The sequence below is a fragment of the Dysidea avara genome, chromosome 11 (genome assembly GCF_963678975.1).
Source record: "Dysidea avara chromosome 11, odDysAvar1.4, whole genome shotgun sequence".
NCBI lineage: Eukaryota > Metazoa > Porifera > Demospongiae > Dictyoceratida > Dysideidae > Dysidea > Dysidea avara.
The window spans coordinates 24,324,251-24,338,082 of record NC_089282.1 but is presented as its reverse complement, the minus strand read 5'-3'; positions in this window follow the sequence as shown (position 1 = coordinate 24,338,082).

The following is a 13,832-nucleotide window of genomic DNA, read 5'->3' as shown; positions in this document are numbered from 1 at the left end:
TATAGCTGGAATAATCTTCATAGAAAGTCCTTGCAGTAGTATAGAAGAATTGGATTACAAACCACTGAGTTATGATTCGAAAGCCAACTCTGTGTAGCAAATGCGAGATCGAGATACTCTAATAGAACAGTCACCCTAATAGAGCATTCAGCTAATTTATTTACTCCATTATAGAATTCTATTACATTACAAGTTATTCTGTAGGGACTTCAGCTGCAAACAGTTAATCTTATAGACAGTTCAGCAAGAAGCAAGTCACCCTGTGGAGAATTAAGCTACAATTATATCACTGTAGAGATTCAGAACATTACAAGTCACACTGAAGAGAGTTCAGCTATGAACAAGTCATGCACCCTGTAGAGAGTTCACCTACAATTAAATCACTCTCTAGAGAATTCAGCTACACACAAATCACTGTGCAGAGAGTTCAGCTACAAACAAATTATCCTGTAGAGAGATCAGCTACAAACAAAACACTTTGCAGAGAGTTCATCTACAAACAAATCAATCTTTAGAGTGATCAGCAACAAACAAATCAACTTGTAGAGAGATCAGCTAGAAACAAATCAACCTGCAGAGAGATCAGGTACAAACAAATCAGCTTGTAGAGAGATCAGTTACACACAAATCAACCTGTAGAGAGATAAGCTAGAAACAAATCACCCTGTAGAGAGTTCAGCTAAAACAAATCAACCTGCAGAGAGATCAGCTACAAACATATCACCTTATAGACAGTTCAGCTACAAACAAATTACCCTGTAGAGAGATCGACTACAAACAAATCAACTTGCAGAGAGATCAGCTACAAAAAATCACCCTGTAGAGAGATCAGCTAGAAACAAATCACCCTGTAGAGAGTTCAGCTAAAACAAATCAACCTGCAGAGAGATCAGCTACAAACAAATCACCCTGTAGAGAGATCAGCTAGAGACTAGACACAATGTAAGGAGTTCAGCTACAAGCAAATCACCTTTTAGAGAGTTTAGCTACAAACAAATCAACCTGCAGAGAGATCAAATCACCTTATAGAGAGTTCAGCTACAAACAAATTGCCCTGTAGAGAGATCAGTTACAAACAAATCAACCTGCAGAGAGATCAGCTACACACAAATCAACTTGTAGAGAGATCAGCTACAAACAAATCTCACTGTGGAGATCAGCTAGAAACTAGACACAATGTAAGGAGTTCAGCTACAAGCAAATCACCCTGTAGAGATTTCAGCTGCAAACAAATCACCCTATAGAGAGATCAGCTAGAAACTAGACACCATGTAAAGAGTTCAGCTATAGAAGAAGTCACCTTATAGAGAGTTCAGCTACAAAGAAACCATCATGTAGAGAGTTCAGCTGCAAATAAATTACTCTGTATAGAGTTCAGCTAGAAAAAGTCACCTTGTAGAGAGTTCAGCTACAAAGAAACTGCCATGTAGAGAGTTCAGCCTCAAACAAATTACCGTGTAGAGAATTCAACAACAAACAAATCGCCATGTAGAGGGATCAGCTAGAAGAAGTTACCTTGTAGAGAGTTCAGCTACAAAGAAACCATCATGTAGAGAGTTCAGCTACAAAGAAAGCACCATGTAGAGAGTTTAGCTGCAAACAAATCACCTGTAGAGAGTTCAGCTAGAAACAAATCACCCTGTAGAGAGATCAGCTAGAAGAGGTCACCTTGGAGAGAGTTCAGCTACAAAGAAATCACCACCTAAAGAGTTCAGCTACAAAGAAATCACCCTGTAGAGAGTTCAGCTAGAAGAAGTCACCAGAGAGTTCAGCTACAAAGAAACCATCATGTAGAGAGTTCAGCTGCAAACAAATCACTCTGTATAGAGTTCAGCCAGAAAAGGTCACCTTGTAGAGAGTTCAGCTACAAAGAAACCGCCATGTAGAGAGTTCAGCCTCAAACAAATTATCGTGTAGAGAATTCAACAACAAACAAATCGCCCTGTAGAACGATCAGCTAGAAGAAGTTACCTTGTAGAGAGTTCAGCTACAAAGAAACCATCATGTAGAGAGTTCAGCTACAAAGAAATCACCCTGTAGAGAGTTCAGCTAGAAGAAGCCACCTTGTAGAGAGTTCAGCTACAAAGAAACCATCATGTAGAGAGTTCAGTTACAAAGAAACCACCATGGATGTAGAGAGTTTAGCTGCAAACAAATAACCTGTAGAGAGTTCAGCTAGAAACAAATCACCCTGTAGAGAAATCAGCTAGAAGAGGTCACCTTGTAGAGAGTTCAGCTACAAAGAAACCGTTATGTAGAGAGTTCAGCTACAAAGAAAGCACCATGTAGAGAGTTTAGCTACAAACAAATCACCTGTAGAGAGTTCAGCTAGAAGAAGTCACCTTGTAGAGAGTTCAGCTACAAAGAAACCGTCATGTAGAGAGTTCAGCTACAAAGAAAGCACCATGTAGAGAGTTTAGCTGCAAACAAATCACCTGTAGAGAGTTCAGCTAGAAACAAATCACCCTGTAGAGAGATCAGCTAGAAGAGGTCACCTTGTAGAGAGTTCAGCTACAAAGAAACCATCAGGTGGAGAGTTCAGCTACAAAGAAATCACCCTGTAGAGAGTTCAGCTAGAAGAAGTCACCTTGTAGAGAGTTCAGCTACAAAGAAACCATCATGTAGAGAGTTCAGCTACAAAGAAACCACCATGGATGTAGAGAGTTTAGCTGCAAACAAATTACCGGTAGAGAGTTCAGCTAGAAGAAGTCACTTTGTAGAGAGTTCAGCTACAAAGAAACCATCATGTAGAGAGTTCAGCTACAAAGAAAGCACCATGTAGAGAGTTTAGCTGCAAACAAATCACCTGTAGAGAGTTCAGCTAGAAACAAATCACCCTGTAGAGAGATCAGCTAGAAGAGGTCACCTTGTAGAGAGTTCAGCTACAAAGAAACCTTCATGTAGAGAGTTCAGCTACAAACAAATCACCCTGTAGAGAGTTCAGCTAGAAGAAGTCACCTTGTAGAGAGTTCAGCTACAAAGAAACCATCATGTAGAGAGTTCAGCTACAAAGAAACCACCATGGATGTAGAAAGTTTAGCTGCAAACAAATCACCTGTAGAGAGTTCAGCTAGAAACAAATCACCCTGTAGAGAAATCAGCTAGAAGAATTTATCTTGTAGAGAGTTCAGCTACAAAGAAACCATCCTGTATATAGTTCAGCTATATTTTAAGTCACCCAGTAGAGAGATCAGCTGCTAAAAAATATCCTGTGGGGAATAATGGGCATGTAATAAATATATGTATATAATTTGTATAATTACTAATAAAATCAAAAATAATTGAAGTATTAAAAATCTTCTATAAGTTCTTTTCTTCTTCCTGTGGTAAATAAAAAAACACATGGGTTAAAAAAGCCCAAAAGCCAGCCATAGGCTGGCTGTGCAGTATACAAATACAAAAAGAAGTGATATCTAATCAAAAACAGCCAAGCTGTAATAAAAGGTGCGGCCTCCAAAAAGGCCATGGTGAAAAAAGATGTGAAATCCAAGGTGGCGGGCCAAGAATGGCTGTGATGGTAGGTTAATGGTAAAAATTTTAATAACGACAATTCAGGTGAATTTTGTGCCACTTGGTCTTGGCATCAAATTCACCTGAATTGTCGCTATTAAAATGTTTACCATTAACCTACCATCACAGCCATTCTTGGCCGCCACCTTGGATTTCACATCTTTTTTCACCATGGCCTTTTTGGAGGCCGCACCTTTTTTTACAGCTTGGCTGTTTTTGATTAGATATTATCTATAGTTAATGTAGTTAAAAAGTACACAGCAAATGATTCACTGGGTTCCCGGCACAGGGTTGCTTTCTCTCAAAAAGCAGAAAATGAAACAAATTTTCGAATTCAAACTGCCCTACCATCCAAGACAAGAAAAGCCAACTCTTCTTCATAGTGATGTGATAAGGTTGGATGCATAGTCTGTCTATGCTGTTAGTCTGGAAAGGATCTGAGACTTCTCACCATCTGGGTGAAGAACGTCAAATTTTTCGTGCGTCATTTCAAGGAATTCTCTCAATGGTACCAAAGTGCTTTCCAGTACTTCTGATGCCACACTGGTCACTTAATTTTGTTTAGAATGATGATAAATGATGGATCAAAACGTTTGGCAGTAATAGTAGTAGTTGGTGTTTCTGTGATTTCATATGATGCAGCATTCCAGGAGCTCCACCTAGCTCGAATCAAAAATGAAATTTTTTTGCTTTTTTCGGTTTGTTTTTAGATGTTTTGCAGCATAATGGTGATGTAGGTGATCTAGTGAAGATTTGAAGCTGCTGTGGAGCGTGAGAGGTGAAGTCAAATTACCTATGTCCCTGTCCAGCTACCTATGTCCCTGTCCAGCTTAGCCCCCCCTTTCAAAAAATCCTAGATCCATGCCTAAACCCCCACATCTGAGGCCTAAATTTTTGTCTAATCCCCCTCACTGTAGGTGGGGCAAAACTTTGATAGGTGCATAATTGAAATCCAGGAATGTGATTCCCTAGCATTTTTAACTAGTAGAGAAGTCCCTACTTTGGCATTGAACAAAATAATTGTTATAGCCTATGTGCCAAAGTAGGGGCTTTCCCATCAAGCTATGCTGTAATACATTCATCTCTTGTTTCAGAACTTTTTATTGCATAGATCCTACTTCATTTTAAATTAACAGTTTTTAAAAGTACTAGTTTTAGTTTCATTGTAGCACAGCAGGGGTGATCCAGAGTTTGAAAAAGGGGTGCACTTTGCTGAAAAATTGAAGAGAAAAAAAGGGTCACAGCAATGATGGCTGTCCTTTACCAAATGTATATACTATAAAGTATATGAAGATCCTTATTAAGATCATAGATCAAGACACACGGTAGTGTGTCGTGCGGCCCAAGAAGCCGGCGCGCCACACCGTGAGTATATTGACAGGAAGAAAGAAAACGCGATTTTCACACCTTTGTAGCTCCGTGATCCTTCATCCAATTGGAATCAGTTTTGCTGCAGAGGTTCCCGCCAGGTAGGCCACCTCACATACCAAATTTGAAGAAATTCGCCGTAGCCATTTCCGAGATATGAGTGCCCAAAAGTTCGTTTTTACTTCGTTTTTTTTCTTCTTATTCTTCGTCTTTTCGCACACTTTGAAAAATTGCTATAAAACACAAACGCGTATTCCGATCGCCTTGAAATTTGGCACACATAAAGGGAGTCCAACGACGAATTCTAGTATCAAATTTGGTACAAATTCGGTAAATGGATCAGGAATTATGATCGATTATTCGCGTAAAACAAGATTGATTTGTTGTCACGCCTACAGGGTAAACCACTTCACGGAATGAGTTGAAAATCGGTTTGTGGATAGATCACAACCATTGTAGGAGTGCCTTTTTGTGCTTTGAAAACAATCGAAATTAAGATCATGGAGATATGACATGAAACCGAAGGTGTGTAACAATTGCGCGATCGAGATTCGTGAATAAAAATGCCAATAATTGTCACGCCTATCAGGCAAACCGCTTAGAGCAGTGAGCTGAAAATTGGTATGTAGCTGGAATAGTCACCGTAGAAAGTTCTTGCAGTAGTACAGAACAATCGGTTTACAAACCACTGACTTATGATTCCAAAGCCAACTCCGTGTAGCAAATGCGAGATCGAGATACTCTAATAAAACAGTCACCCTAATAGAGCATTCATCTAGTTCATGACTTACTCCATTATAGATTTCTATTACATTGCAAGTTATGCTGTAGGGAGTTCAGCAGCAACCAGTTAATATTTTAGACAGTTCAGCTACAAAGAAACCATCCTGTGGAAAGTTCAGCTACAAACAAATCACCCTGTAGAGAGTTCAGCTACAAACAAATCACCCTGCAGAGAGTTTGGTTACAAAGAAACCATCATGTAGAGAATTCAGCTGCAAACATATCACCCTGTAGAGAGTTCAACTACGAAAAGATCACCCTGTAGAGAGTTCAGCTAGATGAAGTCACCTTTTAGAGAGTTCAGCTACAAAGAAACCACCATGTAGAGAGTTCAGCTGCAAACAAATCACCCTGTAGAGAATTCAGCTACAAACAAATCGCCCTGTAGAGGGATCAGCTAGAAGAAGTTACCTTGTAGAGAGTTCAGGCAGGGCCGCCCACAGGGAGGGGCAACTGGGGCATTTTGCCCCGGGCCCCAGCCTGAAAGGGGCCCCAGGAGGCCCCATGAAGGGCCCCCTGAATACTTGTTTAAAAGATCGATATACTCTAATAGAGCAGTCAGATCTAAATACTCTAATAGAGCAGTCACAGTATTCTTCAGAGGAGCAGTGTAGCAAGCTTATAGATAAGGAGATATGGTTGGTGATGGGTAGTTATTGTCATTGCCAGCAGGTTAGAAAATCCCTATACATATCATTAGTGAGATCTAAATTGCTATACTGCTCCACATTGTGGAGACCTTATTTGTTGAAAGACATAGAATTAATTGAGAAAGTACAAAGGCGTGCTACTAAATTCATACTCTCTGATTACACTTCAGACTACAGGACTAGATTGACCCAACTAGGTATGTTGCCATTGATGTATATTTATGAAATATCTGACATCCTCTTTTTCATCAAATCACTTAAAACTCCTACAGATAAGTTCAATATCCTGAACTATGTCAGCTTCAATACTGGTTCTACTAGATCTTCTGGAATCAAACTACACCACAAGACAGCCCATACCAATGCAGCTATGAACTCCTATTTTTTTCGCCTACCTAGACTATGGAATTCTTTGCCAATAATTGATCATACACAATCACTAACTGTAATAAAACAAAAATTGAAGAAATTTTTATGGAATCATTTCCTAGCTAACTTTGACAATTCACTCTGTTGTTTCCATTACCTTTGTCCCTGTTCCCATTGTTCCAAAAATCCTGCATCTAACAATTTTAACCACTTGTAACTAAGTATGTAAATGTTAGTGTATAGTTATTTTTTAATGTATGTTAGGCTATCAGTGTAGGTCACTGGTAGACCCTCAGAATTATTATTCTGTAAAGCATTATTATTATTAGGTTGTGACCTTTTTTTTTCTTTTTTTTGGTCTTCACCTTACAACTTGGGTCAAGGACCCCACTTTAACTCTTTGCCCTGGGCCCCTTAATTTCTCTGGGCGGCCCTGAGTTCAGGTACAAATAAACCATCATGTAGAGAGTTCAGCTACAAAGAAACCACCATGTAGACAGTTCAGCTGCAAACTAATCACCTGTAGAGAGTTCATGTAGATAGAAACAAATCATGCTGTAGAGAGATCAGCTAGAAGAGGTCACCTTGTAGAGAGTTCAGCTACAAAGAAACCATCATGTAGAGAGTTCAGCTGCAAACAAATCACCCTGTAGAGAGTTCAGCTACAAAAGATCACCCTGTAGAGAGTTCAGCTAGAAGAAGTCACCTTGTAGAGAGTTCAGCTACAAAGAAACCATCATGTAGAGAGTTCAGCTACAAAGAAATCACCATGTAGAGAGTTTAGCTGCAAACAAATCACCTGTAGAGAGTTCAGCTAGAAACAAATCACCCTGTAGAGAGATCAGCTAGAAGAGGTTACCTTGTAGAGAGTTCAGCTACAAAGAACCCATCCTGTAGATAGTTCAGCTACATTTCAAGTCACCCAGTAGAGAGATCAGCTGCAAAAAATAATATCCTTTGGGGGATAATGGGCATGTAATAAATATATGTATATAATTTGTATAATCTATATATATAAAGCTGAAAGGCTGTCTGTCTGTCTGTCTGTCTGTCTGACGGTCACGCTGCTTACTCACCAGACTTGGCGCGAATCGACATAGTCTGTGCTGATAATGAAGCGCTCATCATCCGCCTACTCTAAGATTGTTATCACGAGTTCACGCGTGCTTCCGTTCGGTCTCTACAGCGCGTAGAAGGCCAAGGTGTAGAGAAAACTTGAGCAACATTCCTTTGAAAACCACAGCACATACTGTTCAAGTGGTAGAACGCCTGACTAGCGTGTAAGAGGTCGTGGGTTCAAAGCCACGTGTTGACAGATTTTTTTCTTTCTACTCAGTACCTTTTTGTGAACACCTTTTTAAAACACGACTTTTAGCTCATCATATCTTGGCATGCAAAGCACGTATCGAGGCGGGACTTTAGCGAAATTAAACGCCCATCATCTGGCAACTCGAGTGTTGTTGTAGCAAATCAATACGTGCTTTTGTTCGCTCTTTATAGGGCGATGAAGGCACTGGTGTAGGGAAGGATCACTGAAAAGTTGAGCTACATTCCTGTCAAAACCACTGATAAACAACTGTGGCGATTTGTGCACCTCCCTTAACCCCAAGTTATTGATAACCCAGCCAGAGTTCAATCCCCGCCTATAGGTCATAACTGTTTTTGTCACTTTTGGGACCTTTTTGATGCACGTTTTTGCTCTATCTGTTCCATGCAAGTCTTCATCTACAAACTCTTATGCTCAGTTTTTCAGCACTGGCACTGAATTACCTCACATAATAGGGACTCTTATAGCACTTTTGGGACAGGGCAGACAAATTGCCAACATATTTGTCCATCTGTGTGTTGGGTCCAGTGTGTTGTATTAGAGTAGGTAAAAGCTTCTTTCACCAGTATCCAGAATATCTACATCTTTGTTTTAAGCACATAGGTGTGCACTGACATGAAAAACTGTTTGTTCAGACTTACCTCAATACTGCTGTAGTAATAGACAGCTTGCATGATTGAACAAATACTACTGTGCATCTGAAAAATGAAAATACTGGAACCATGCAGATCCATAGTTTACACCGAGGAACTGCATCTGACCTGGCACAACTGTTTCACTATCCTGCTTACATGCTTTCACTCTAAAGATTCATACATTACCTTATTGATCAATTACACTGCAGGTGTTTCAAAACTGGGTTTTTGTATGGCAAGAGGTATATGTGTCACTGCAACATCAGAACTGAAAGTGCATAGGACAAGTTCTGAACTTTTGCTTGCCATGCAGTAACTATAACTGCAAATTGTGTTGACTTTAAATTATGCTCAAGTTCATTTCTCTTTGTGACAGTCGGTAAGGTAAACATCAAAATGTAGAAACTGAAACTGTACCGTGTGTACACAACCTGTATGTAATGTAGGGTATACTGTATACAATTGCCTTAGCTCGCATGCAGTTTAACTAATTAGCTAGCCTTGCATGCATGTTTCACTATAAATTATTATGTACTGCATAAGGATCATGTACTTTAAAGCACTATCGATATACATGCTACACAGCAAATATAGGACACTAATATTTATGCTTGGTTCCCAATATATTAATTACTGTTGCATTAGTTCTCATGTAAAGCAGCAAAGGTTTCGTTTGTTCTATACAGCACGTTGAAGTCACTGGTAGGGAAGATGCACTGAATAATTAAACTACATTCCTGTCAAAACCACAAACAATAAACTTTAGTGTTTTGCATCATTAATGACATAAGAAAACCTCATGCTCTTTAAAAAATGTGACATCACCATGTACCCTACATAGCTACATTAGCAGTGCTGGTGTTTAATGCTTAGTCCCTCTTCGTGGCATTAAAATGTTTAATGTGGAGATGGTCCTGCACATAGTGCAGGTACCAATGCTAGTTACTAATAAAATCAAAAATAATTGAAGTATAAAAAATCTTTTTAAGTTCTTTTCTTCTTCCTGTGGTAAAGAAAAAACACATGGGTTAAAAAATCCCCAAAGCCAGCCATAGGCTGGCTTTGCAGTATACAAATACAAACAGAAGTGATATCTAATAAAAAATAGCCAAGCTGTAAAAAAGGTGCGGCCCCCAAAAAGGCTATAGTGAAAAACCAAGTGGCACCAAATTCACCTGAATTAAAATTTTTACCATTAACCTACCATCACAGCCATTTCTTGGCCGCCACCTTGGATTTCACATCTTTTTTCACCATGGCCTTTTTGGGGGCTGCACCTTTTTTACTGCTTGGCTGTTTTGGATTAGATACAATAACACTAACAAAGACAAAACAATTAATTAAAGAATTATTGTGTTGTATATATTTATGTTTTGTAAATTTTGTTTTGTCTTGTGTAAGCATTTTTTGTTGTTGTTGCATAATATTGTGTACTTTGTATAGGGAATTGCTTAAAAGCAGTTCTTAGATCTGATGTAGTCTCCCTTCAAATCATTAAACACTTACCGGGATTGGAAACGGAAGTATATACATCATCATATGTGTACAAAATCCCCAATGTTACGTCACAGCCTTTGATGTTATTCGTGTTTCGCCTCACCACATTGGTACAGATAACTCACTTTCTGTACGAATTTCACTTCAACTACTTCGCTACGAGGTTGTATTACACACTAATGGAGCCGTTAACTGCTATATACTGAAGTAAAACGTTTCTGCTGGTTGTAAATTTTGTTTTTGTAACCGTTTCAGTCGAAAGCATGGGTGGGACTCAATGAAATTTTTGCTTGTATCTTTTTCACCAGTAAGTATTTAAACTAATTTGTATGCCAAGTTCATGTCTCATGGCCATAACTAATAAGTAGTGCGGTGAAACTGCTCTGCTTTGTAGTAAGATGTAGCAAAAGTAACCAAAACACGGATCCCACATGCACCCACTTCCATTTCCAATCCCGGTAAGCATTATCTTATTCATAGCTTCATAGTTAAGCTACACTGCCTCATGAACACTGTGACTGCTTTATTAGAGTGATTGACTGCTCTATTAGAGTATCTCAATCTTGTATGCAATTTTTTTTAAAGGAATGAAGAAGGAGAGGAGAGGGGTATATGCCCCTTTTCCACCACCCTTGGATTCACCACTGCACAGGCACAGCTATAGCTACAGTGTAACTTGTGACTGTTCTAATAGAATATGATACATGATTGTTGTTTTACGGTGAGTGTTGTATTAAAGTATCTCAAGTCAGCCAATTTTAGTGCCACCCTTTACTCTTTGGATAAACTAGATAATAAATAAATAAAATTAATAAATAAATGCAATATTTGATGTTAGATGGACTAATATTATTCCACAAAGGTGATTTTCATTGCATAAGATGATTTTTCTAGGAGGTAGCATTTTTGAGGGATCCCTACTTAAACAGTGGCTACTTGATGCAGTACCTAAAAGTGCATACTCCCTGAAACAAGGAAACAGTTTGAACAACTGTTCATGATCCAATATTTAGACCCCTAAAATCAGGACTTTTCACTAATAAGGACACTTTAGCATGGCTCCAGATAGTCCAGAATAGAGATTAGGGAGCAGAGACTCTTCACAGCTACAATTGTGAGTTTGCGTGTCAGTTTTATTTTAAACATTAGATTTAAAATTTCACTTTGAGAGAAAATATCCCTAGAAGTCGTACATAACCTTTGCCTCACTATTGCACCACAATAGTTGATAGGTATTTACTGTGTAAGTACTACCATATAATTTTATAAGTTTCCAAGAAATTCAAGGAGGAAAATGTTGAAGTTGTGATACTGCCTAATAATAATGTAATTGATTGAGGTAGTTATCATTATGCAGTAATAATTGTTCTGAATTCTTCAATGTTTCAGTTACATGTTTCAGACTCCCTGTATTCACAGGCTTTGGCCTTCTCACAGGTCTCTAGTGGGATAGCATAATGAGATAATGATAACTACCTGTCAGTAACAACCATACCATGGAGACAGTCAATATTAATTTGTAACTGTAGACCATTGATCAATTAGTGGTTGATAAGCTACACTAACTTAGTGATGTATTGCATATGTGCAAGTCTCTGCACAAAGTCATATGATAAAGCAACTTGTAATGATGTTATTAACTTTGGAATTCATTTGTGTGATATTTCAAAGTACCTTATATCAAGTGTGTTACAATGCAAAGTAAAACTTCAAATTTTAAGTCTTAAAACCATTGAATACCCTTTTTTGTTTGTCACAATGGTAATCAAGGAATTGGTATTCAAGGAGTGACGTAAATGCAGAGTGTACAATATTTTACACAGTCTCATCCTTTTCTGCAGATATATACAAAAGCTCTTGAGCTCTTTGTTACTGTAAGTACATCAACAAGTGTATTAATAACAGTTGCTGGATGGGCTTTGCACTTCCATCAAAATCAGAACCGAAGAGACACATAATTGTGAGTGTATGATGAGAACATAAGTGTGTGAGACTTAATTGGTCTGTGCTGTATGTAGCTAGGTACTATTGTGTTATATACATGTAAGGTTTAGGGGGAAGCACCCTTGTGCAGCCATAGCCTTTTGGTGCCACCCCTTCCTCTTTGGATAAATTAAATTAAATGAGTGAATAATAATTATACAACCAAGTACTAAGAATAAGGCCACTCCAATTGGTAATTATGTTTCTGGTCCACCGCCCGCATCCTTTTTTGGTGAATGTGAAATTCAGAAATATATGGGTAAAATGCCCGCATAAGCTTTTTGAAAACCTGGATTTCAGAAACATATATTGGGCTACAACAAGCATACTAAATCTAACTATCTAAATGTCCTAATTTGTATCTTATCAGTGAAAATCTGCAAGAAATGGGCAAAGTGCAGTGACGAATCGATATACTCTAATAGAACAGTCAGTAAATCAAAAAATACTCTAATTGAGCAGTCACTTCATTGTTTCTTTGTTGCTGAATTCCGCCCGCCCGCACCTAAAACTGATTTTCAAAGGACCAGAAACATAATTACCAATTGGAGTGGCCTAATAGCAGGAGTTAATAATAAGAGAGGAGAGTGTCTAACGCCGTATAGTCCTGTAATAGATGATTGCGCAGAAGTTAAATGGCTTCTTTTCCGCGTAACGTACAGACTGGCTAGTATATTCTCGCATTTAACCACAAAGGCTATCCCAGACATAAGGGCGTGCGTTCAACTCGATGTTCAAGTTCACCACGACAGAGCATCGCTCTGTTGCATAAAGTGTAGTGTAATGTAATGATTGATTGTGATTATGTAATGTACTGCTATATATATGTACGCATGCGTGTACAATGATTCATTCTAATAATGCCTAATAGTACATGGTGTCAGAAGTGTTAGTTCGCTCGACTCACCAGTTACAGTGACATGGCTACGTTCCAAGTGTCGCCGCCAGAGGCATTTGACTTTTCTCAGCCCGACAGTTGGCCGAAGTGGATAAGAAGATTTGAGCGATTCCGCCAAGCATCCGGTCTTCAAGACAAAGCAGAAAAAAGTCAAGTAAACACTCTGATTTACACGATGGGAGATAAAGCAGATGATCTTTTGTCTTCATTTGGACTAAGTGACGAGGAGGAAAAGAAATACTCAACAGTTAAAGCGAAGTTCGATGGCTATTTTGTGAAACGACGAAATGTTATATTCGAACGAGCCAGATTTAACTCGCGCAAACAGTTGAAAGATGAATCAGTGGACAGTTTCATAACAGATCTATTCAGTTTGGTTGAGCACTGTGGTTATGGGCAACTGCGTGATGAGATGGTTAGAGACAGACTGGTAGTAGGCTTGCTTGACGCTTCTTTATCAGAGAAGATGCAGTTAGATTCTGAGTTGACGCTCGATAAAGCCCTTTCGATGGCTCGGCATAGTGAAGCAGTGCGTAAACAGCAACCTGTGGTAAGAGGCACCGCCCAACAGAATGATCTTACTGTTGAACATGAAACAATTGACACCTTGACCTCAAAGAATGTAATCTCTCCCAGACAACGATCCTTCAGCTACCCCACAAGAAATGAATCACTACAGTCAGCACAAAAATGCTCCAGGTGTGGCAAAAGCCCCAGACATGGTAAACAGCAGTGCCCTGCAAGAGCCAGCATTTGTAAGAAGTGCAATAAGACTGGTCATTACACTTCATGTTGTTTCACCAGAGGTGTCT